The sequence below is a fragment of the Amphiura filiformis genome, chromosome 5, assembly GCF_039555335.1.
Source record: "Amphiura filiformis chromosome 5, Afil_fr2py, whole genome shotgun sequence".
In the NCBI taxonomy this organism is placed as follows: Eukaryota; Metazoa; Echinodermata; class Ophiuroidea; order Amphilepidida; family Amphiuridae; genus Amphiura; species Amphiura filiformis.
In genome coordinates this window covers 63,318,253-63,343,633 of record NC_092632.1, presented here as the reverse complement: position 1 = coordinate 63,343,633, position 25,381 = coordinate 63,318,253, and the positions used below count along the sequence as shown (strand labels likewise).

The window sequence follows — 25,381 nt, the reverse complement described above, 5'->3', positions numbered from 1 at the left end:
AAACTTGTTTTTTTATTTGGCCTAATCTGGACTTTAAAAAATAAAAAGTAAAATTGCCCTCCAGTAAAAATCCCTCCTTGAATTCTTGTTGAAGAGGGTGCTCTCTATTTGTACATGAAATTCACCCCAAGGCAAAGGAACTCATGCACGCCATTAAGGGTGGTCTTAACCCTGGAATTATGGAAACTTTCAGGCTTCATAACTGCTAAATTATTAGTCTAAAGAATATAAAAGTATACATATTTAATTTTTTTTTATTAATTTTTAAAAACTAGATAAAAATATCTAGGGACCGTTTTTTTATTTTTTTGAATCATGACCAACTTTGAGAAATTTGCACCAAAAATGGTCAAAAAATGCAAACTTTTCAAAAAATCATAAAAAATCATGATTTTCGCCCAAATTTCAAATATTTTTGGTGAAGTTGGTCAAAATTCAAAAAAATGAAAAAACGGTCCCTAGATATTTTTATCTAGTTTTTAAAAATTAATTAAACATTTTTTTGGCCAAACAATTTTTTTGTTACGTTGCACGAAAAAATTTGGGCCAAAAAACCCCGTTTTTTGGGATTTTCTCCAAAAATGAGCATTTTGGCCCAAATTGGACCTCACAGATGAATTCATCAAGTCATTTCCATTCTAAAAATGTATACTTTTATATTCTTTAGACTAATAATTTAGCAGTTATGAGGCCCGAAAGTTTTCATAATTCCAGGGTTCAGACCAACCTTAAGCGAATCTTTAAGTAGCTTTAAAAACTTTTAAATAGACAAAGCACTCCAGATATATTAGGCTAATTCAAATAAATTAGCCTTATCTTATATCTTTTCATCTGAGTATGTAGGGCCTGATGAAACCAAACACTTGATGAAAGTGGCCCAAAACAATAAACGCTTCCAAAAATACCTGGGCCAACCCAAGTCAAATAAAACTGAAGGAAAAGCCATGCAGTTATACAAAAAAAGCCTAAAAATACACCCAAAACCTTTACACCAAGACCCTCCCCTGATACCCACATAGCAGGAGCATAAATATCTATAACAATCTTGATGGAATATGTGTATTGCATTTCAGCATGATAACACTAATTTTTCACCCAAACTAACTAAAATTCCCACTTATTTCTGATTTTAAATGAATACCAATCATCTGCAACCCAATCATGAAAGATTTAAAACTGAATTTTAATTTATAATCATAATACAAATTTTGTTTACAAAAATTAGCCATTCTGTTCTTTAACCATTTTCCTGGTATTGTTTCAATAAGATTAAAACAGCCCTACATACATGTAAAGTCACCCCCACACACCCCTATCCCTACTTGTATTGGGTGTAAACTAGGCACACATTAATAGAAGAGACACACATCATACAATTTAAGGTAGAGTGGATGAAGGGCCCCACTCCAATTTTTTATAAAACTGAGTTAGAGTTAGACCCAGCATTTATTATAGCCAGCAGACTGTTCTTCCTTGTGTATGAAAGATGAGCCAAAATCCACTCTCTAAATAGTCTTTTACATACACTTAATCATGGTTTTCATGGAAGAAAGGCCCAACCATCTCCATGGAGTTGGGCCCTTCTTCCACAAATATTGGGTTAAAGAGGAATTTTGTTCATCCATGAAATCTGCTTTTCACTACAATAATCTTCATGCTAACATATTACAGGCTTCTACTTGTGCAGATAACCCTAACTCTACCCATGAAGGGAAAGGGGAAGGGAAAGGGAAAGAAGAAACAAAAAAGGAGAGAAGGTGGAGAAAGAAGTCACTTGGTACCCCTGGGATTCAAACCTCGCATACCACGCACAAGATCACCGACCTACAGCCATGGAGATTAACGCTGCCTGGTCAGCGATTCCCTGGGTATATATGACTTAGGCTGATTGCCTCATCAAGTCACATGGAATGCATGCACGCAAAGTGGTTTTTATAAATTAGAGTGAGCTTTAGCGAGACTTGGTTGGGTAAGGGTTAATATGGCCTAAATCTAGGAAAAACATGTATAATAACCCTAACCCTACCCATGGCTTTTTGGTTATCGGAAGGGAAAGAAGAAACAAAAAAGGAGAGAAGGTGAAGAAAGAAGGTACCCCGAGATTCGAACCTGGACGCACAAGATCATCGACCTCTAGTCACGGAGGTTAACGCTGCCCGGGCAGCGATTCCCTGGGTATATATGATTGCGTCATCAAGTCATGTGGAATGCATGCACGCAAAGTGGTTTTAATAGTGAGTGGGCAAGGGTTAATTGATAATTTTCAGATTTCTGTAGCTATTTATAACACATCTGCTTACAAAACTCGCACTTGCAGTATATTAGTGGAAGAAGGACCCAACTCCAGCTCGTATTAAGACCTGTACCGTTGCCATGGAAACATCATATATGATTTCGAATGTCCACTCAGGTATTCCATTTTTCCCCACCAAGCAGGGGTAATTTTCCACTTCTATACACTGCTGTAAAAGTGTCATTTTATTTGTAGCATCTGTACACATGGGGTAGCCAACAGGGGAGTCAACAGTTATCATACAGTCCCTGTTTGGTCAGAAAAAAATGCATGAAGTCCCTGATTGTTGGCTTAACAAAGACACCCCCACACATACACACACAATGCCAATGAAAATTTCAGAATAATTCTAGAGTACCTCTCGCACTACCTTAATTACCGTGACTATAAACCTAACCCTCACACTGACCCTAACTCTAATCATACAGCGTCTAAGCTGTGTTGCCCTCAAAGTCTTCAAGCTCCACTTTCAACTGCTAAGAAACTCTCGTCAATGTTAGTCTTTTGGGATTGAACCTTAGGCCTCACAATTACCAGTTGAAAGTTATACCACTGCAATACCCAAGTTCACAGCTGGTACACTGGTAATCTAGACTAGTCATGATTGACACAAAGGAAAGAAATTAGACTAGTGGCAAATGGTGGTCATAGACCACAAACCTAGCTGGCTTGTTCTGACCCCTGCAATATGTTGCAAAAATGTTCCCCAGATCACTAAGTTTGTTGTCACTAAGTTTGAACTCCGTACTCCTTACAGATGTCCAGGAAATGCATTTCTAAAATTTGACCTCTGCATGACCTTTGACCTGACCCCTGCAAAATGTTCCCCTGGTCATAAGATTTGTTGTCACTGAGTTTAAGCCCCATATCCCTTACAGATGTCCAGATAATGCAATTGTAAGATTTTACCCCCTTAATGACCTTTGACCCCAATTCTGTGTGCAAGTGATGGGCACTGGGTTAAGCCGATGCACATGTGTAAATGACGTCATTGTGCTATGTAATATGTGGCAGAAGAAGCATTTTGAAGGTATTTGGTTATATACCAAAAATGCCCCTTTAATGACCTTTGATCCCAATTCTGTTTGCACCCTATAGGCACTGGATATAGCCGATACATATGTGCAAGTTACCTAATTGTAGGGTGTAACATGTAGGAGCAGAAGCATTTTGAAATTTTTGTTGCCAGAAGAAAGAAAGAAAGAAGAATCGGAGAGCATTACAGTACCTAGCTGGGGGTGTAAACCCCCCAGCTAGGTAAATACACTCCAACATCCCTTATCTGGTCCTCTTTTATCCGGATCTCTCTGTGATGATGGTCAAAGGAAAACACATTTTTAAGGCTTTAATACCTCAATTTCACTCCCTTAAGTATTTAGAACAATAATATATGTTACATATATATTTTTAAAAAAACATCTTTCAGTAGCATAACCGTATATCAAGTAGTAGTATTTTTGTCCCAGTGTCAGTACTTTGGATATTCAATGCAGAATTACACTTGATTCACTTATATACAGATATTTCACTTATCCGGCCAATGCTTGGTACCATCATACCAGATAAAAAGTGGCTGGACTGTACTTGTCTTAAAGAGATTTGAATTCATTGAAAGTGTTGAACCTCCTTAACCCTATTAAGTATAAGATCACACTTCCTCAGGGCCCTGCAATTATTCAACAAAAATGAATACTGACATATGTAACAACCAGCATTATGTGTGACCTTTTTCAAAAATAATGTACACGGAACTTAATAAAAAAAAAAAGAAAGTAATAACGGAAGTATCATTACTGGTCACAATAACAAATCAAAACACTACAATTTCAAACATCTGCAATAGTTTCAAAACAAATTTGGATTCAAATAACAAACTGAAATGAATAAAGTCATTACAGAAGAAAATTGGTGTTAATTTTCTCGCAATAACTTTAAGCAATCTGCACACTTAAGATCATTTTTCAGTAAACATCAGTCTTTGCCAAACATTATTATTTATATACCGCAGCTGACAGTTTGTGAAATTAATTTTCTTATGCGACTGCACACAGAACGCATCATCATCTTTTCAACAGCAACTTTCAAGCTTGATACAGAAATTGTGATTTTTACACCATGGCTGGTTATGGTAAAGTTGTATTGGTACTCTTTGTGATCATCTTAACATTGTTGATAGATGATGCAAAATGTGACCGCCAGAAGAGAGCAACTGGAGCAGTTCCTCATGCGTTGCAAGAAAACATGCATGCTCAAATATCACGTACTGATATGCTTGGTAACGACACAAAACAAATAATCAGCACGATAGAATTGCAAACTGAACAAATGATCGGCGCATTACAGATGCAATCTGAACAATTCAAAAACTTAACGGATGTGGTAGAATCCATGTCTGTTATGATGACCCATTCTTTCGTTATGCTGTCCCAGTCGTTTGCCGTATTAACAAAGGGACTCCGTCTAACAGCAGGTGATTGCTCTGACGTTGCAGCACAAGGTCCGTATGCGAGTGGAATCTACACAATTACACCTTGGGATGACTTGGGCTACAAAGGTTCCTTCAAAGTTTTCTGTGATATGAAAACAGACGACGCAGGCTGGACAGTTTTCCAGAGACGCATAAACGGTTCGGTTGATTTCTATCGCGATTGGGTAGAATACAAAAAAGGCTTTGGTGATCTTGATGGCGAATTCTGGCTTGGACTGGACAAGCTAAATAGGCTTACGTCAACAAGAGTTTCTTGGCAGTTGATAGTGGAACTTGAAGACTTTGAGGGGAACACAGCTTACGCGCTGTATGATGATTTCCGTATCGGTGATGAGTCTACTCAATTCCAGCTTTCAATTGGGGCATACAGTGGGACCGCGGGAGATTCATTGAGATATCATGAAGGTATGAAGTTTACTACGAAGGACAGGGATAATGATTTAACAAGCACCGATTGTGCTGATGCCAGAGGTGGTGCTTGGTGGTACAATGCGTGCCAATATTCCAACTTGAATGGACCTTACTTGTCATCAGCAACAACCACTACTAAGGCAATAGTCTGGTATCACTGGAAAAGTGCATCTATTGCGCTCAAAAAGGCACAGATGAAAATAAGACCAATTGTTTAATAATTTAAAAAAACGTCACTCGCTGATAAATATTCAAGTTACACAATCAACCTGTAATGGTATGGCTACTATATAACAGAGATATGGAAATCAGCTGGTATTGCTTCCTTTCTACATGGACACAAGATGTGGACATTTGCTTGACTTTGCATTAGGCCCCTAACAGTCAATTTTGAGTTTCCCGTCACATAATTTCTGAAAAGAAGTGAGGTAACTTTTTCATTGTTCATTATTCATTATTTTTCTGCCTTTCATTATATGACCAACACGCATGTAAAATGTGTTGTTATTTGCCGCTCACTCACTTGAATATGGATGTTTAGCCCAAATGAGATTCAAAAGTATATTAAAAAGAGTCTGCAATTGACAGCAAAATGCATGTTTTAATTTTGATTTTTCCAAAAAAAATAAAGGGATATTCATAATTTTTTTTGCAAATATAACCAGTTTTTATCGGTATTTTTTGGAAAATCACAATAATGAATTCAAGTGAGGGTCAGAAAATGAAGTGAGGGCGGGTGACGGGAAACTCAATATCGACTTTCCTTGGCCTTAAGTTGCCTAGCATGACTGTTATATAATGCTTTAAAATGAAACTGTTATCACCATAATTAAATTGTTATCAAAGTTGCTGTAATTTTAAGGAATATCATCTTTGCTGTACAATCAGCACCTGCTTTAAAAAAAAGCTGAATTTTATCAGAATATTAATTATTAGTAATTTTATTGCAAGCAGTGTTCCCTATAGAGACAATTCTATAACTAATCCATTTTTTTAAAGTTACACATTAAAACATCAAAGTGAATAACTTACAACCCCTCATCTGCTATTGTTTTCATTTTCCGTTCAATTCATTTTGGCCTATCTCTCAACATACACCCCAGTCAGCTTTGTGCCACGCAGCCACAGTGTGAACACTATTTGCAATGTAATTTACTCTCAACAGAAGTAAACTAAAATGTTGACATACTTGTAAAAGATGTGTATTATTTTGGAAAGATGTTGCAGTAACAATGAAAATTATATCATCTATCAGCTTGTACATTTTGCTATTATATAATCATAATGGTATAAAACAAAATGTTATAAGGTACACAAAATACAGTATTTTCTGTGTTTAAAACTTGGAAGATCAAGAAATACAACCTCAAATGTAATAGTATTCTAGTTAAAGCCATATTATAATAGATTAGTATTTATTTTCTATAAAATGTTAGCTTTTACTGTCAGATACATTACAATCGTGTAAAAACCAAAATTAAAAACAATTTTGAGGGTGTTCTCCTCAGCAAATGTTATAATATGGCTTCAAGTCACCATGAATCTCACAAGTACTAGTATATCACTTTGCTTAAAAGATGTGTACTATTTTGGAAATTGTTGCAGTGACAATGAAAATTATGTGTAAATATCATCTATCAGCTTGTAAATTTTGCTACACTGTATTTGACCTTATTAGCACCCTCCCTTCATATTCATATTAAGCACCCCTACAAATATTTTCAAGTGACAACTTTCTAAGCACCCATTTTCAAAACACCTGTTCAACTAAATTCTACAAAATATCTGAATGAAATTATGTACTAAACCTTCCAGTTAATGATTATGAATGAAGTCTTGTATGCAGTGTCCATGCATGTTTTAAATTCAATTTGTAGATTTCATTTCATAATTTTAATCAGCACCCTCAAAATGACTGACTTATGTGAACAGGGTGCAACTTAATACGGTGCATGTATAAAACAACAATATAAAACAATATGGTATCTCTAGTTGGTACACAAAATAAATCACTTTACATTTTTTCTTGGATAAAAATAAATATTATTGTTGGGTTGATCAAGAAATACAACCTCAAATTTAGTACCATATAGGACATCATATAAACTCACTAATTATATTTCCTAATGTATTACATTTTGTGGTTATTTTACAAAGCGTGGTTATTCTACAAAGCGCTCTGACATACACGGCTACCAGACGAGACATGTAAATGATCTCAACTTGACAAATAATAAAAAAGCATTCTCTGATCATTCCATCCGAGCTACTGGACCCAAAGCAAAGACTTGCAAATCTGTTAAACAATTTCGTAATCAGCTTTAACGAAATATGATTTCAGTTTATGAATAACTTTTTTTCTTTTCTTTTTTTATTGGCCTTGCATGTTAGGTCTCATGTGATTTTGTTCTTGTTATTTTTGTAACGAATTTTGTTTAGGGGTTGGTTTATTTAGGACTCAATGGCCTTCCAGTCAACTCCTCCATATTGTCTTTTTTGTTTGCTGTTTGTTTTGATGCACAATTTTTATATATGTATATGGAAATAAATAAATTTGAATTGAATTGAATTGAATTGAATTGAATTGAATTGAATTGTGGAATAGATTCAGCTTGTAATTTTGAAATTCAAAACAATATAATAAATATTAGATAAATAAATGTTGAATAAGATAATTGATAAGAGAAACAAAGTAATATGAGAATGCAACAAAGTAATTTATAAATAAAAAAGAAGTGACTTGATTACAAATTGTTAATTAAAGTTGATTAAATGATTACAAAGCTTCAGGAGTTTTGATTAAGGAATTAACACAAATGATATTTTCCCATCCAGTAGCAGCACTTGGGGGGGCAACCCAGTGAAATGATAAATTTGTTGGAAAATAAATGTTCACTTTTGAACATAAAATCTCATCCATTTTACAATATGCTGACAATCCCATCAAAAATAAACTTGTGTTTCCTGAGATAAAAGAAAAAATAATGTTCATGTTGAGGAATTCATTGGAGTAAGGAACAACTCATTTTGCTTGATATTACATATACTACCCCGTGGATGGAAATGTGTGGTCCATATCTATAATGTAGTAAACATACTGACCATGCAGTAAGTGCATATAATACAAAAATGTTATATGCACTTATGCGTATGAAGCAGAAGAAAGAGACATCTATTATACTGCCATGCCTATCATTTTCCTCGGACCTACTGAGTGCAGGAACACAACAGGTAAGTTGATTTATTTGTTTCACAATAATAGCGATATGGTATAATGTGATGTTCATTTAAGGGATTGGAAAGCAACGTTTGCACAGTATTTTTTGTGGGATCTGAGAGCACATCAGACACAACAAATTGCATTCTGAATACGAGGAATGTCCTCCTGATATCAAATATCAATACAAATTTTATGGCAAATTATTAGAAATTGATATTTGTTCATATTTTTGATATTTAACAGTCCTCGAAATAAACTTTATAAACCAAACGATATGTACCTAAAGTGTATGCAGCTGGGAGGAAAAGCCGTCCCAAAATAAATGTGTATCTTTAATACACCCTAACCCTACCCGTGGTTTTTTGGCTATTGGAAGGGAAAGAAGGAACAAAAAAGGAGAGAAGATGAAGAAGAAAGTCACTTGGCACCCCCGGATTGAACCTCGGACCCCTCGCATGCCACGCAGAAGATCCCCAGCATGTAGCTACACAGGTGACGTTGGCCCGGCCAACGATTCCCTGGGTATATATGACTTGGTCCGATTGCGTCATCAAGTCCGTGGAATGCATGCACACAGAGTGGTTTTAATAGTGAGCTTTAGTGAGTCCTAGTTGGGTTAGGGTTAATACAAAAGGTCAAAATTTTCAAATGATCAAAAACAAAATTTGTATTATATCGTGAATTTAAAAATAAGATGGACATTCCTTGTATTCATAATGCAATTTGATGTGTCTGATATGGTCATGTCCCACAAAAAATACTGTGCAAACGTTGCTATCCGATCCCTTAACTTAGCTTTTAAAATAACAAATACCAATCTGCAATTAACGCTTATAATTATGCCCTGGGCTCCATCCAAGTCAAATAAGTCTGAAGGAAAAGCCATGCACTCAGTGACTGCGCCACAGGGGGCATGTGGGGCAAATTCACTTTGCCCCCTCAAAAAAAAAACTGCATGCACTTACAGAAAAATGCCAAAATGCACCCAAAATCCCTATACCCACCTTAACACTAAGCTTGTAAGACCCCCCCCCCCATACCCACCGACCAACAAGCGGGAGCATAAATATCTATGACATTCTTGATGCCACACGTGTATTGCTTTCCAGCACGATAACACTAATTTTTCACACAAGCTAGAATTCCAAAATAATTCTGATTTTAAATTAATACCAATCATCTGGAGCCATTCATGAAAGTTTGTGATTTTATGAATCTTAATTTATACCCACAATAAGAATTTTGTTTACAAAAATGAGTAATTCTGTTCTCCAACCATTTTCCTGGTATTAGTTCATTAAGATTCATTGGTACACATATACACCCCACATACATGTAGAGTCAAACACACACACCCCTACCCCTACTTGTATTGGGTGTAAACTGGGCACACACTGATAAGAACCGACACGCATCACACAATTTTATTTTCCCCCACCAAACTTATGTATACTGCTGTAATAGCTTCATTTTATTTGTAGCATACATGGGGTAATATCCAAAGTTATCATACAGTCCCTGTTTGGTCAGAAAAAAATGCATGAAGTCCCTAATTGTTACATGTTAAAACAGACACCCCACATATAGTCAATGAAAATTTCAGAATAATTCTGGAGTACATGTACCTCTCGCACTACCTTAATTATCATGAGTATAACCCTAACCCTCACACTGGCCCTAACTCATACAGTGCATAAGCTGTGTTGCCCTCATAGTCTTCAAGCTCCACTTTCAACTGCCAAGATGTTAGTCTGTTTAGTTTGGGGATTGAACCCCAGGCCTCACAACTACCAGTTGGAAGTTATACCACTGCACTACATGAGTTCAGAGCTGGTACAATGGTAATCTCATTTAGTCATGATTGACACAAAGGAAGAATGTTAGAATACAGTCCAGCATCCTTATTTAGACCTCTTTTATCCAGATATATCTCTCTGTTTAAAAATAAGCACCTGTGTAATTATATAGAAAAACATATTTTTAATGCTTTGATACCTCAATTTCATACTCTGAAGCATTTAGAAGGATATTTATGTTGCATACAGTACTAAAATACCATCTTTCAGAATTATTACCCCATATTGATTTAATTTCTTCTCCAAATTTTAGTACTTTGGACATTCAATGCAGAATTACACAGAAGTCACTTAGATTTTTCACTTTTCTTGGTCACATCATACCGGATAAAAGCAGTTGGACTGTATTTCTATTAAAGGGGTTTGGAGCTTCATTGGAGGGTGCCAGAGGCATTTTTATTTAAATTCATTGTAGGGTTTGAACCTAATTCACCCTATTAAGATCATACTTCCTCTGGGCCGGCTGTAATTATTCAACACAAAGTATATTATGTGACCTTTTTCAAATAATAATGTACACGGAACTTGATTTTAAAAAATCAAGGAATAACGGAAGCATCATTTCTGGTAACAATAACACATCGAAGCACTACAATTTCAAACATCTGCAAAACAATTTGATATTCAAATAACAAACTGAAACAAATAAAAGTCATTACGGAAGAAAACTGGTGTTAATTTTCTCGCATTAACTTTAAGCAATCTGCACACTATAGATCATTTTTCAATAAACATCAATCTTTGCCAAGCATTATTCTTATATATACTGAAGCTGACAGTTGGTGAAATTCATTTTCTTACGCGACTGCACACAGAACGCATCATCATCTTTTCAACAGTAGCTTTATACTTGATACAGAAGTTGTGATTTTTACACCATGGCTGGCTACGGTAAAGCTGTATTGGTATTCTTTGTGATCATCTTAACATTGTTGATAGATGATGCAAAATGTAATCGCCAAAAGAGAGCAACTGGAGCAGTTCCTCATTCGCTGCAAGAAAACATGCAGGCTCAAATATCACGTTCTGATATGCTTGGCAACAACACACAACAAATAATCGGTACAATAGAATTGCAAACTGAACAATTTAAAAATTTAACAGATGTAGTAGAATCCATGTCTGTTATGATGACCCATTCTTTCGCCATGCTGTCCCAGTCGTTTGCTGTATTAACAAAGGGACTCCGTCTAACAGCAGGTGATTGCTCTGATATTGCAGCACAAGGTCCATACGCTAGCGGAATCTACACAATTACACCTTGGGATGACTTGGGCAACAAAGGTTCCTTCAAAGTTTTTTGTGATATGAAATCAGACGATGCAGGCTGGACAGTTTTCCAGAAACGCATTAACGGTTCGGTTGATTTCTATCGCGATTGGGTAGAATACAAAAACGGCTTTGGTGATCTTGATGGTGAGTTCTGGCTCGGACTGGACAAACTCAATAGGCTGACGTCAACGAGAGTTTCTTGGCAGTTGAAAGTGGAACTTGAAGACTTTGAGGGGAACACAGCTTATGCGCTGTATGATGATTTCCATATCGGTGATGAGTCAACACAATTCCAGCTTTCAATTGGCACGTATAGTGGGACAGCAGGAGATTCATTGAGTTCTCATGGAGGTATGAAGTTTTCTACCAAAGACAGGGATAATGATTTAAGTGGTAGTGATTGTGCTGTTGCTAATTCAGGTGCTTGGTGGTACCATGCTTGTCATTATTCCAACTTGAATGGACCTTACTTGACATCAGCAACATCCACTGCTAAGGCAATAACCTGGAAGCACTGGAAGAGCGCATACATTGCTCTCAAAAAGGCACAGATGAAAATAAGACCAATTGTTTAAGAATTTACACAAAATCACCCATGATAATAATTTCTTCTCGTTGATAAATTTTTAAAGTCACAAATGCAGAATAAATCTGAAAATGGTATCGCTCCAATTATAGAGAGATGGAAATCACCTGGCATGTCTTCTTTTCTGCATGGACATAAAATGTGAACATTTTTGCTTGACATAATCTCATTGCTATATGATGTTTAAAATGTAACTATTATCAATATGATATCAACTTTGCTATAGCTGTACAATCAGCCCCTGCTTTTTTTTAAATGCTTTATAAGTTATATTTTTTTCAGAATTTTAATTACTAGTAATGCACTTGCAAGCAGTGTTTCCTACAGGATTTCAAATTTGAGCCAATTTAGCTCCATGTATTTCATTATTTACAAAAAGCTGTTCATTAAACAAATCCACATGAGTATAATTAAAAGCCCTCACATACTATTATTTAATTCTTTCTTCAATTCTTTTGTGTACTATTTTGGAAGGTGTTGTAGTGATGATGAAATTATATGTGTAAAATATCATCTATCAGCTTGTAAATTTTGCTATATAAAACATAATGATATCAAACAAAATGCTGCTTCAAACTTTCAAGAAATACCATTGCTGGGTTGATGAAGAATACAACTTCAAATGTAGTTGTATTCTAGATAGGTCATCATGAATCTCACAAGATTTGTAAAAGGTGTGTACTATTTTAGGTGTTGCAGTGACAATTAAATCATGTGTAAATATTAAATATCATGTATTATCAGCTTGTATATTTGCTATACTGTATTTGACCTAAATAGCACCCCCCCCCCCACACAAGCGGCCTGCAGAATTTTTTCCAGAGACAATTCTAAATGCCCCTTTTCAACTAAATTCCAACAAATGTCTGAATGAAATTACGTTCTAACCCTTAGGATTATGATGATTTAAGGGCTCATATTGAAATTCCTTTACACAGGAAGGTGTGCGCCATCCTGCAGCTTTCCTGTGCTAGCCTTCTTTGTTAAAATCCTGGGCAGGGTGTATCACTGATGCATATAATCCATCCGTTTTATGACCGAGCTTTCCTGAGGCGCGCGCTTAGCGAGGGGAATCCTGCCTTCTTTCTGTGTGAAAACGTGGTAGGGTATTTCAATATGAGCCCTAACTTCAGATACACTGTATTTTGAATTCATTCTTCGTGCATGTTTTGAAATCAATATGCTTTTATTTCATAATTTTAATATGAACCTCTCCCAAAAAATGGATGACTTATGCACCCAGGATGCTACTTATGTCAAATACGGTACATGTATATAAAACCTAATGATATTAAACAAAATGGTATCTCTAGTTTGTATGCAAAGTAGATTACATCTTATTTTTTCTTGATGAAAATAAATATACATGTAGTTAGGTTGCTCAAGACATACAACCTCAAATTTAGTATCATTCTATATTACGACATCATTAATCTTACAATTATACAGGGTGTCCCCAAAAAAGAGAACCCTCATTGCGCCCTCTTTTTGTCCCATTTCTGAAAATTTGATCAAATATATTTTGGTATGTAAAGAAACCTTTATTTGTTAGCTTTAATAAACCAAAACAATTATATCAATCGGCTCAGATATGATTTCATCCTCTGAGGCAAAATCCAAAGTCTATGAGCGAGGACCACCAGCTAGCCTCCAAGATCTTCGCAAACATATTACTACTGCATTCGCAAGTCTCCGGCGCACAAGGATGGTATGCAACGCAATTGATACAATGAGGAGTAGGATCAGGGCTGAAACCTGTATTCGCCAAGGAGGCAACCAGGTAGAGGGCAGAGAAGCACAGTAAACTCACTTCAGAAGAACCAAGACAAACCCATACCTGCCAACATTGTAAAAATAAAAATCTGTACAGGGTGCGCGCGAAGCACGCGCTCACCCATAATGGCGCATACTTGCCAACCTTTGGAACTAAGGGCGGTGTCTAATTAAGAGTGAAGCGAGAAGCGAAACAAAACTTTGGAAAAAAGAAGTTATAGACCCTAAATTACTTCTTATTCAAGGTTGGAAAAGTTTTTGGCAACTTTAGAGAACCACTGGACCTATTCTGAAGTGCTAAGATCATTCACAGGTAATTATAAAAAAAAATTGAAAAAAAAAATTACAGTTTGTTATCCTTAATATGTAAACCATTAACTAGTGTTTACATGTACCTCTTCATGTATCACATATTATAGATGCATTGGTTTTCCATGCTTTATAATATGTGCTACATGAAGAGGTAAATATTGGTTAATGGTTTGCATATTAAAAATAACAAACTGTAATTTGTTCGTAATTTTTCCAATTTTTTTTTAAAATTAACTGTAAATGATCCTTATGATCCTAGCACTTCAGAATAGGTCCAGTGGTTCTCTAAAGTTGCCAAAAACTTTAAAATTTTTTTTTTTAAATTAAAAAAAACCATTTTTTTTTTTGCATTTTCAAAAATCGGATTTTTCCGATTTTTGTGTCCTTTGACCTCACAAATCGGAACGAATCCATTTTCAGGGCTACCTTTTATTCCAAGAAGAGAAACGGCTTATGTTGTAAATAAAAAGAAAGCAAGAACAACGAAGTAAGAAAGTAAGAAACATAATAAAACAAAAAGGCATAAATAACCAAGAAAAAAGTATTTCCAAGTAAAAAAAAAAAAAAAGCGCAGTGATTTATAGTGCGCCACGCACAGGCACAACGCCTAGACGTTGATCCACAAGCCTCAGCACACTTTACAGGTTGTCGCTGACCACTACGCCCACAACATTCCACAAACCATTAAACAACAAATCAGGGACTTTGCAGCTTCAAGAGCGCACACCCTAGACATTCCACAAATAACCATCGCAACCAACGCACTGAATGGTCTATTGTTCTATTGTGTCCGATTTGAGCGCTGACATATTGGAAAATGTTGCCAATCAATATTCATGAGAGTGTACATTCAACGTCCAATTTTCGAAATTGGGTGACTTGTGCTTGGCAGGTGTAAAATACATCTGACTGGGCGTTTTAAATACATAACGCATAAAGGCATTGACATCATCGAATGGCTGCCTATAGTGCTGTTAGTGTTAGGTCTATGTGTGTGTGTGGGGGCTGTGTTTAGTTTCTATAATAATTATTATAAGGCCTACATTTATTTGTCATTCCTTTCTTTTCCTTTCTCTGTACTTATTCTTTCCTTGATAAAGTATCACTCCCTCTTCTTATCTCCCTTCCCTTCTCCATCCCCTCTTACGTTTTGTCCCCTCTCATTCCTATCATTTTCTTGAGGCGTCATCAAGGAGTTTGCACAGTGTTTGTAATATGAAAAGCACCACAAACAGTCTGCATAGGAGACTATTCCATGAAATTTGGTAAAAATTTTCGTAACAAAATGCTCCAAAAATGACACTTTCCGTCCGAATTTTCCTAGCTAAATAAGTAACAATCATGAACAATCATGCAAAGATCGCCACCTCAAATTACCAGATCCATTGCTCAAACGATGTAGCAAGAGAAAGAACAAAAACATACAGAAATCTGGACCATGCCTATAGTTCATTGCGTTACGCAATGAGCTAAAAAAGAGTATATCTTCAAAACTTGTGAGCCGATTGAAATATTTTTTTCGGTTTATTAAGGTTATACAGGATTTTGAACTTTTGTGTAGGCAAATTGGCTGCACGTAGCCACCTAAAATATTTTGTTTTTCAAAAAATAAACATGGCAGGCCTAAAAATCATACTTCATCTTAAAGTTGACACTCTAATGATTATTATTGTAATACTTTTAACGTCATAGCTCATACACAAATGTACTTTGTAAGTGTTTCAATTTGTGTTCAATTTCATGAGCATGAGGTTTTTTGGGAAAGAGGCCAGGAAAATATGGGGAGAGGGTCCGATTTCATTGCGATTTCAAGCATATGTGTTACAAACAAACCAATGAAATAATGTACCTATTTATTCTTTCGATAGGTCCTCCTGATTTAAAACAGTAAGCTTACATGTTCACAGAATGTCAATGAAAATGATGGGGTAAATGTCGTTTTTTTGCAACGACAATATTAACTTAGTGTGCCACTATATCGACACAAATATTCCCTTTATTATTTCTTTGAAGTATCAGCTAACACATGCATATCAAAATTTTATGAATCAGCTACGGAAACATTAAAAATAATTTATTTCATCTCAGCATATCAGGCCAAATGGTCCAAAATGGAGTTCTGAGATATCCACACATTTAGTTTCAAGTACTCACATTTTCTGCTATTTCACAGTATCAATTCACAATCCCATAATATTCCAGGTGCAGTGCTCCTGTATTACTACTGATAATCCTTACTGCATGGGAAGTATCAATTGATTTTCACAAAACTTGCAGAAATTGACAAATTTCTGCCAAAACTTCCACACTATCTATTATCATGTTCAAACCATGTGCTAACTTGTTTACAATGCTAGTTAGTGTTGCCAGGGCCAAGGTGATAGTACTTATTTTATTGATTTTGTCTAGTATAGTGCTGGTTGAATACTCATGCTCCAATGTGCATATGCTTCAGTGATTTTAGCAATCAAATGAAAATGATAGGGTTGCCAGTTCATGCACTGGAATAATAATCACTATAAGGGGGCACATCACTAAATAAATGTCCCATTGAAATACATGTGAAAATACAATAAAGTAACTAGGTGCATAATAATTATGAGTCCTGGGGAGGGTAGAATGGGGAGGGGAGCAGTTTTTGGCAAACATTTACAGTGCATCTTTATAAGGCTTAGGAAACACTACAGAAACATTCAAATCTGCATCATAATATCTAGGCCATTTAAAGGTTCCACATTGGCAAAGTTAGGCTGGCCGAGAGCAGGGCCAGTCGAGAGGATGACAGGAAATGTTGGCATACCTTTTAAAATCTAACCCACGGGCCCCCATGTATATTTGGGATTCCCCTTCCAAAGAAAATGATAGCCCCTCACACCTTCTCTTTCTTCCATGAGTTACACCAAATGCGGAAGGATTTAGTGTAGTGTCCCCTTAAAACAAGAACTGTCTTTAAAAAAGAATTAGTGCTGTGGGATATCTAGAGCAAATATTGATACACAAAAATAATTTAAAAAATACTTTGTTGATACAATTTTTTCAATCTACATCTCTGAGATGTTTAATATATACATATACTTCATAAATAAAAATTAAAAACAAAAGACAAGTTGAGTGGAATTTTCACCCTCCGTAACCTTAGGTTGGTCTGAACCCTGGAATTATGGAAACTTTGGGCCTCATAACTTCTAAATTGTTGGTCTAAAGTATATAAAAGTATACATATGTAGAATGGCAAAGACTGGATAAGTTCATCTGTGAGGTCAAATTTGGGCCAAAATGGCACTTTTGGCACAAAATCCCAAAAAATAACGGTTTTTGGCCCACTTCTTTTTTGTGCACCGTAACAAAAAAATTCTTGGGCCAAAATTTTTTTTATTAAATTTTTAAAACTAGATTAAAATATCTAGGACCCGTTTTTTCATTTTTTTGGATTTTGACCGATTTCACCAAAAATATTTGAAATTTGTGCCAAAATCGGGCTTTTTTATGATTTTTTGACAAATCAACATTTTTGACCATTTTTGGCTAAATTTCTCAAAGTTAGTCGAAATTCAAAAAATGAAAAACGGGTCCTAGATATTTTGATCTAGTTTTTAAAATTAATAAAAAAATTTTTGGCCCAAGAATTTTTTGTTATGGTGCACAAAAGAAGTGGGCCAAAAACCGTTATTTTTGGGATTTTGGGCCAAAAGTGCCATTTTGGCCCAAATTTGACCTCACAGCTGAACTTATCAAGTCTTTGCCATTCTAAATATGTATACTTTTATATACTTTAGACAAACAATTTAGAAGTTATGAGGCCCGAAAGTTTCCATAATTCCAGGGTTCAGACCAACCTTAAAGCTAACGATTAAAGGTTTCTTTATATACCGTACCAAAATATATTTGGTCAACTTTTCAGAAATAGGACAAAAAGAGGGCGCAATGAGTGTTCTCTCTTTTTGGGGACACCCTGTATTTCCTAATGTATTAAATTTTGTAAGTTTGAAATCCAAAGCAATGTAATAAATATTACATAAATATCAAATAACCTAAACAAAGCAATTAATGCAACAAAGTATTTTATAAAGAAGGAAAAAAGTGACTTGATTAAAAAATTGTTAATTAAAGTTGAAAAATGATTACAAAGCTTTCAGAGTTTTGATTAAGGAGCCAATGGTAACGCTAGGAGGGGCATTGGGCACAACCCAGTTAAATGATTCACTTGTTGGAAAATAAATGCCAACTTTTGAGCTTAAAATCTCCTCCATTTTACAGACTACAATATGCTGAAAATCCCATCAAAAATAAACTTGTGAATTTCCTGAGAGCGGAAAGATATTTTGTTAGAATTTAGAATTAGAATTTTAACCAAGAAAATTTTAAAACTTTCAACGGAAACTGAAGGCAAATAAATAAATATTTACCTGCTAATATTTTCGGTAACTAACTGTTACCATCCTCTAGCAGTAATGACCGTTGAAAGTTTTAAAAGTTTCTGTTGACAGTTTTAAAATTTTCTTGGTTATTTTAACTACCGGAACGTATGAGCCTACATAGCCAATTAGAATTTTGTTTACAAAAATTAGTCGTTCTGTTCTTCAACCATTTTCCCAGTATTAGTTCATTAAGATTCATTGGTACACAAAATGCAAGCACCCCTTACCCACACACACCCCACATACATGTAGAGTCAAATACACACACCCCTACCCCTAATTGTATTGGGTATAAACTGAGAATACACTGATAAGACATGCATCTCACAATTTAATTTTTTACACCAAAAGGTAATTCTCCACTTGCGTACTCTGTTGTAATAGTGCCATCTTATTTGTAGCATCTGTATACATGGGGCAGCAAGGGAATCGTGCGGAGCAAGGAAACTACTGGATACATGCCTGGTATACATGGGGTAGCGTCCAACTGGGGACGTCCACAGTGGTCATACACCTGTATGGTCAGAGAAAAAACACTAACAGGCTCCTAACGCACTTCGTGTATCCATGGGTACTCATGCTCGTCAGTGAACTTGAAAATACCCCCTTTTACATCTCATTTCACGAAGTTTTCAGGATAAAAACACCACCTATTTTTAGCAATTTCATGAATTTTTTTCCCTTCAATAATGCCTCTTTTCTCACTAAAATGTGAACGACATTTCTAATATACCCCTTTCTGATGGAGACACATATAGGGTACATGTACACCCGCGGTTGTATGCCTCGTATATTTATGTGATGTGATATAGTGTGCACCAAGCGGAATAATGAAACTGAGATGACTTGTGCATAGGATTCGTATAATGAAGAGCACATTTTGTCCATTTCACCAGGCCGTTGCAACTCATATGCTAGCGCAATACAAAAAGGTGGCGACAGCGTCGGCTTTCCCTGTGTATTACCCTGCACTAACATGGCGTTCAATGGCGTCTCCCGGGCGGGGCCATTTTGGAAAAGTAAAGAAAAATGCTGCTGCCACCACGATAGTACTAAAAGCTACGTACAAAAATATGCGTAGTGCTGTGGAGACTTACTTTAACATGACGTCACGAATATGCTAATTAGAGAAAAATGCTGCTGCCATCTACGTCCACATGTTGCAAGCGTGACGATCGCCTGGCCTCACGTCGACAAACGGAGTTTCAATCCCATCGCACTACGTGCTCTATATACTTATTCCATGATTTCACAAAGGTATGAAAAATTACCCCTTTTTTTGTATTTCGCGAATCCTGTTTCTTTATATACCCATAATTTCGAGTATCCGCAGATGCCAGGCCTAACCCTGACCCTAACTATAACTTAACATACAGGTTGTGCAGGGTACACATGCATACATGGTAAAATTATATTTTATGTCATCAAGTTTACAGCAAGTTTTTGAGTTTCAACTTCCAATTTGCCTGCTCCCTATCAATTCAAACAGCTGCCAGTTTTTACATCCAAGGTTACCACACATGCAACTTACCAGCCCAATTGGGCTATTTTTTGTAGATTTTCACCATAGTTTTACCATTTTCTGTTTTATACAAGCATTCCTGTCCTTAAGCCAATAATTAAAACAATATCAGGTGACTTTTTGACCTTCGCTTACTATGATTTTGCCATCCATCTGTCCTATAGAATGGTTAAAACATTGGGCAACATTAAGGTGATTGCCAAATGATTGGCCTGCTCTTTTCATACTCAAAACTTATACAAGCCCAATAACTTCCTCTCACTTCGTCCAATGAACTTTAACCCTAACAGAACTAGGACTCACTAAAGCTCACTATTAAAACCGCTCTGCGTGCACGGATTCCACGGGACTTGATGACGCTTAATCAGACCAAGTCATATATACCCAGGGAATCGTTGGCGGGCCAACGCCACCTGTGTAGCTACATGCTGGGGATCTTCTGCGTGGCATGCGAGGGGTCCGAGGTTCGAATCCGGGGTGCCAAGTGACTTTCTTCTTCATCTTCTCTCCTTTTTCGTTCCTTCTTTCCCTTCCGATAGCCAAAAAACCTCGGGTAGGGTTAGGGTTAGTGACCATGCATATTTTCCCTATATGCCTTGTTAACCCTAACAGAACTAGGACTCACTAAAGCTCACTATTAAAACCGCTCTGCGTGCACGGATTCCACGGGACTTGATGACTTAATCAGACCAAGTCATATATACCCAGGGAATCGTTGGCGGGCCAACGTCACCTGTGTAGCTACATGCTGGGGATCTTCTGCGTGGCATGCGAGGGGTCCGAGGTTGAATCCCGGGGTGCCAAGTGACTTTCTTCTTCATCTTCTCTCCTTTTTCGTTCCTTCTTTCCCTTCCGATAGCCAAAAAAACCTCGGGTAGGGTTAGGGTTAGGGTATATCTATTAGATGGGTCACTGCTTAATGTGCTGGACTCAGGCTATGATAGACTACAATGGCTTGAACTTAGGCACACCATTTTTTCTCCATAAAATTTTTGATCGATTTTTCTCAATGTCTGCACAACATTAGAGCTAACAAATGTTTTGTTTGGATTGCATCAGCCAAAATGCATCTTCTGTTGGTTAGACAAAAAAAAGACACAAAAAAACCCCACTGTTCTATGGGCCTGACTGACCAACAATGATGCATTTTGGAGATTTTTTTGGTTTGCATAAAAAATCAGTTATTTTTTTTAAGGATTATGACTGAAAAAATGCAAGCACAAGCACATTAAAAAAAGAAAGAAAACCATACCCAATCAACCTTACTTGAAAGCTGAAAGTGAGACCCATCACAGGGCACTACATCCCTCACTGTATGGCCATTTGTATTGAGAACTTGTCAAATTACTTTCTAAGGCTCAAGTAAACCGATATGTAATATATTTAAATTGAGAGAGTAAACAAATAAGGAATCATTGGGGATTGAACCCCAAGCCTCACAATAACTGGTCGGAAGTTATACCCCTGCATTACCTGAGTTCACAGCTGGTACACTAGTAAACTAGACTGGTCATGATTGACTCAGAGGAAAGATATTAGAATACAGTCCAACCTCCCTTATCTAAAAATCTTTAAAGGAGTATTTCGTGATCCTAGCATCCTCTTTTTATGACATTTTTCAGTAGATATCCACGAAAAAAGCTTATTCCCAAAATTTCAGTTGATTCCGATTTTGCGTTTGCGAGTTATGCATGATTATGTGTATTACACTGCTCCATAGACAATGCGTTGTAATTTCGTTCTGGTGCACCAGAACGAAATTCAAATTTCATATATCTTTGCAAAACTAATTAATCTGCAAGAAATATTTTGTACATAAACATTATGTAGCCAGAGGTTTGCAGTGATATAAAAATCTCAACTTTTTTTGAGAAAAGTGGGGGGATGAGGCTGTGGATCACGAAATGCCCCTTTAATATGAATCTTTCTTTTATCTGGATATGTGATCTTCATTGGAAAATGTGATTTTAATACTATGATACCTCAATTTCATGTCCTGAAGTATTTAGAAGGAATATTAATGTTGCATACAATTAACTACCATCTTTCAGAATGATTACCCCATATTGGATATTTTTGTCCCAGTGTTAGTACTCTCAAATATACATACAGTCCAGGCAAACTAATTAATTTTTAGGTATTCAATGCAGAATTATACATAATTCACTAGATTTTTAACTTTTCTAGCCAATGCTTGTCCCGGGGGTACTCAGTACAAATGACCATACGGGACGTGCATAAATATGGGTAGCATTTTCAGCCTTTTGGCATATCAATGACCCCTTTTTCAAAGCCTATTTTGGTATATGAATGGGTCCTTTTTCAAATTTTTTTCGAAAATAGCCCAATATTTCCTAAATTTTCCCAAAAATTTGGGAAAATTTGTAAAAACTAAGACAATTTGGGTTAAATTCGGCCGAAAATTGTGACTTTTGGTATATCAATGGGTCCAAATTTCTTGAAAAATTGGTATATTTATGGGTCCACTTTCAAATTCTCAGCGGCACGTCCCTACCAAAACCAAACTTGAGAACCCCCCGGTGCTTGTCTCATCATTCTGGATAAAAGAGGTTGTACTTGAAGGGTTGGAGCTTCATTGGAGGGTACCAGAGACATTTTTTTCATTCATTTGAGGGGTTGAACCCCCCCCCAAAAACCCTAAAGTATAAAATCACACTTCCTCAGGGCAATGCAATTATTCACCACAAATAAAATAAATATGTAACTACCAGCATATATGTGACCTTTTTAAAAAAATAATGAACACGGAACTTGATTTCAAAAAATAAAGTAATAACGGAAGGATCATTTCTGGTAACAATAACACATCGAAGCACTACAATTTCAAACTTCTGCAAATAGTTTCAAAACAATTTTGTATTCAAATAACAAACTGAAACAAATAAACTTGAGACATTTGAAGGAAAATGGTGTTAATTTTCATGCAATAACTTTTAAGTAATCTGCACACTACGATGATACGATCATTTTTCAGTAAACGGTCTTTGCCAAACAATATTCGTTAAATACTGAAGCTGACAGTTTGTGAAATTCATTTTCTAATGCGACTGCACACAGAACACATCATCATCTTTTCAACGATAACTTTATGCTAGATTGATACACAAGTTGTGATTTTTACACCATGGCTTGTGACGGTAAAGCTGTATTAGTACTCTTTGTGATCATCTTAACATTGTTGATAGATGATGCAAAATGTAATCGCCAGAAGAGAGCTACTGGAGCAGTTCCTCATGCGTTGCAAGAAAACATGCATGCTCAAATATCACGTTCTGATATGCTTGGTAACGACACAAAACAAATAATCAGCACGATAGAATTGCAAACTGAACAAATGATCGGCGCATTAGAGATGCAATCTGAACAATTCAAGAACTTAACGGATGTAGTAGAATCCATGTCTGTTATGATATCCCATTCTTTCGCTATGCTATCCCAGTCGTTTGCCGTATTAACAAAGGGACTCCGCCTAACAGCAGGTGACTGCTCTGACGTTGCAGCACAAGGTCCGTATGCGAGTGGAATCTACACAATTACACCTTGGGATGACTTGGGCTACAAAGGTTCCTTCAAAGTTTTCTGTGATATGAAAACAGACGACGCAGGCTGGACAGTTTTCCAGAAACGCAAAAACGGTTCGGTTGATTTTTATCGCAACTGGGTAGAATACAAAAATGGTTTTGGTGATCTTGCTGGCGAATTCTGGCTTGGACTGAATAAACTAAATAGACTGATGTCAACAAGAGTTTCTTGGCAGTTGAAAGTGGAACTTGAAGACTTTGAGGGGAACACAGCTTATGCGCTGTATGATGATTTCCGTATCGGTGACGAGTCAACACAATATCAGCTTTCAATTGGGGCATACAGTGGAACAGCAGGAGATTCATTAAGGTATCATGAAGGTATGAAGTTTTCTACCAAAGACAGGGATAATGATGTATGGAGCAGTAATTGTGCTGCTACTTCTCACTCTGGAGGTGCTTGGTGGTATAAATCTTGCCAGTTTTCCAACTTGAATGGACCTTACTTGACATCAGCAACATCCACTGTTGGGGCAATATCCTGGTATCACTGGAAGAATGCGCGTATTGCTCTAAAAAAGGCACAGATGAAAATAAAACCAACTGTTTAAGAATTTAAATAATCACCCATAACAATTTCTTCACTCGCTGATAAATTTTTAAAGTCACAAATACAAAATAAATCTGAAAATGGTATCCCTGGATGGTATCGCTCCACTTACAATGCATACAGAGATGGAAATCACATGGCATGTCTTTTTTCTGCACAGACACAAGATGTTGACACTATTTGCTGACTTTACACTAAGTTGTCTAGCATGACTGTTATATAATATAATGCTTTAAAATAACGTTTTGAACCACCAGGTTAAAAACCAGTTTGACCCCTGCAGAAATAATGGTTTGGTCCTGTTAGTTTATTGCTAAAAGATCAATATGAAGTGATATAAGATCAATATGAGGTGATACATGTGTATTGTCTATTTGTTTATCATGGGCACCATCAGTGTTCATTGGGCCAATCAGCGATCACCTTTAACCAGGCTTGATTCTTGTGTGTGTGTATGTACCACCATTATTCTGTCAACATTCATGCAGACAAGTCATGTGGTGAATTTTTTCTCACAAATTTAGTTGGAGAATTAAAACAAATTTGTCATGATCGTGTATGAAGGAAATAAATTGAGGGGACCGCTGTGGATAAATGATGCTACTATAGCTGGAATAAAAACTTTAGGTCTATTATAATTGCACAAGTACCGGGCAATTCGCCGGTGCATGGCTTGATATTTCATCGGTTATTTAAGTGCATTCATAGACCGTTTAAATCTACATCTAAAAGAAATACTTGGACAGGACCAATTCAATTGGTATCGACGTCCAGATTCTAGTGGCATCACAAATGTCTAAAACATCGCAACTACAAATGGTAGTAATAGTTTGGTTTCCTTTTCGCATCCGAAGTGGGCAGAAAATAGACGTTTTAATTTGAAGTGTTTACGCACGAAACAACCAGCTGCAGGGCGAGTGAAACCATCGAGATGATGTTACAGCGGCCTGGCGGCAAGCATGGAAGGATCAAGGGTAAATAATTTGCGACATTGATCGGAATTTTATTTGCATCAAATACCTGGTTAAAACTAACCCGATTGAGGGAACGGAAGCCGCTGGAATGTAACAATTCTACG

At 36.4% G+C, this 25,381-nt stretch overlaps 1 protein-coding gene and 3 pseudogenes across 1 annotated transcript in view; 3 read left to right on the top strand and 1 right to left on the bottom strand.

Moving 5' to 3' along the window:
* The window catches only part of LOC140152327 (zinc finger FYVE domain-containing protein 26-like), a 162,500-nt gene that overhangs the window by 49,016 nt on the left and 88,103 nt on the right, over positions 1-25,381 (bottom strand). The window lies entirely within an intron of this gene.
* Positions 4,344-8,039, top strand: LOC140153526 (microfibril-associated glycoprotein 4 pseudogene; annotated as a pseudogene).
* Positions 11,066-13,520, top strand: LOC140153530 (microfibril-associated glycoprotein 4 pseudogene; annotated as a pseudogene).
* On the top strand, positions 23,289-24,486 carry LOC140153524 (microfibril-associated glycoprotein 4 pseudogene; annotated as a pseudogene).